The 1,674-nt window shown below is 41.2% G+C and overlaps 1 non-coding gene across 1 annotated transcript; it reads right to left on the bottom strand.

Annotated features, from left to right (window-relative positions):
- Positions 1 to 1,046: 1,046 nt before the first annotated feature.
- On the bottom strand, positions 1,047 to 1,149 carry LOC112501665. The gene has a single exon (XR_003067545.1). It is a non-coding gene; the product is annotated as a small nucleolar RNA R71 (small nucleolar RNA).
- Positions 1,150 to 1,674: the final 525 nt, after the last annotated feature.

The raw sequence follows: 1,674 nt of genomic DNA, 5'->3' as shown, positions 1-1,674 counted from the left end.
GTCTCACCTTAAGTCTTACACCCTTGCTTCTTTTATATATTCTGTATTCTGTTTTGGATACCTTAAAATCAAACAAAAGTCTTCAAAATCGTCATCTGAAATCATCTATTTCATTAGACTCTAATGTAACTTTGGCTACAATCTCTGTGGACGATAATCCGGTACTTGTACCACTTTATTACTTGGAAAGACGACGTTGGGCCGTATTGTATACTTGCTTTGTGGCCCAATTTCATTGTCTGAAGGTGTGAAATATAACCGATCAAGTTTTTGGCGCCGCTGCCGGGGATTGCTTCGACCAAGTTTTATTTTGAGTAAATTAAAATATTTCATTTTTCTAGTACCATTGGAATCGTTTTTAAAAGTGGTGTATGCCACGGTCACAACACGGAGAATTTTTCGAATTTGATCCCGATATTGAGAGAACGTTTCACCATCGGAGGAGGGCTCAAAGAGCATTTTTTGCTCTACTCCCTCCAAATATGGCGTTACCTCCCCCAATTAATCCGGAAATACCACATTTGGAAAACCAACCGCTGGGTTTTGAGCAGATTCCACAATGCCCGAACTTTCAACAAGGACATACACATAATGATAATAATTTGGACATGGAATCGGAACCTAATGAGAACCAAAGAGCACAAACTCCGAACATAATTAATTTGGCAAATTCCAAAAATGAGAGGATTATGGATTATGCTATTCCGGATTTTGAGCAATTAAATTCTGGGATTGTTAGGCCACATATGACCGCTCTCCATTTTGAACTTAAACCCATAATGTTTCACATGTTGCAAACAAATGGTCAATTTGCCGGATTACCGTCGGAGGACCCACATTCGCACTTAAAATCTTTTATGGAAATCACTGATGCTTTCCTGATCCTGGGAGTGTCAAATGACGCTCTAAGGCTTACTTTGTTTCCATTTTTCTTAAGGGATCGGGCAAAAGCATGGTTTAACTCATTAACTCCGGGTTCTGTGCCGTCATGGAGCAACATGGCGGAAAAATTTTTGCGAAAATATTTCCCACTGATAAGGAACACTAAGTCCAGAAATGAGATTTGTCTTTTCAAACAGACGATGAGGCTGTTCCTGACGCGTGGGAAAGGTTTAAAGAGCTGTTAAGGAAATGCCCACACCATGGCATTCCGTACTGTATTCAACTCGAGACGTTTTACAATGGGTTAAATCCCATGGCAAAACAAATGCTCGATGCGACTACGGGCGGAGCCTTTATAGCTATGACCTATAATGAAGGATATGAAATCCTAGAAAAGATTTCGGCAAACAATGGACATTGGGCCGACCCACGCGCTCAGTCACTGAAAAAGACTGTGGGGATACATGATGTAGATGCATATACTGCATTAACAGCCCAGCTTACCTCCATGACCAACATGTTGAAAAACTTAACTTCAGGTCAGGGAGGACAGCAAGCTGCTAATACACCAGTCCAAACAGTCCTATCTGTGCAATGCGTGTGCTGTGGCGGGGAACACTCGTATGAACACTGTCCTCACAAAGCTGAATCAGTAAACTATGTTCATAACCGAGTTAATCCCTATTCCAATGCCTATAATGCCAGCTGGAAACAACATCCGAACTTTTCTTGGAACAGTCCCAGTTTAAACCCACCAGTCCATAAACAACAAGGAACTTCTAATTTCCAACC

The sequence above is a fragment of the Cynara cardunculus genome, unplaced genomic scaffold (genome assembly GCF_001531365.2).
Source record: "Cynara cardunculus var. scolymus isolate 2C unplaced genomic scaffold, CcrdV1 Un_Scaffold_407, whole genome shotgun sequence".
Classification (NCBI taxonomy): Eukaryota; Viridiplantae; Streptophyta; class Magnoliopsida; order Asterales; family Asteraceae; genus Cynara; species Cynara cardunculus.
The sequence above is the reverse complement of the archived record's forward strand: the minus strand, read 5'-3'. Positions and strand labels throughout refer to the sequence as shown.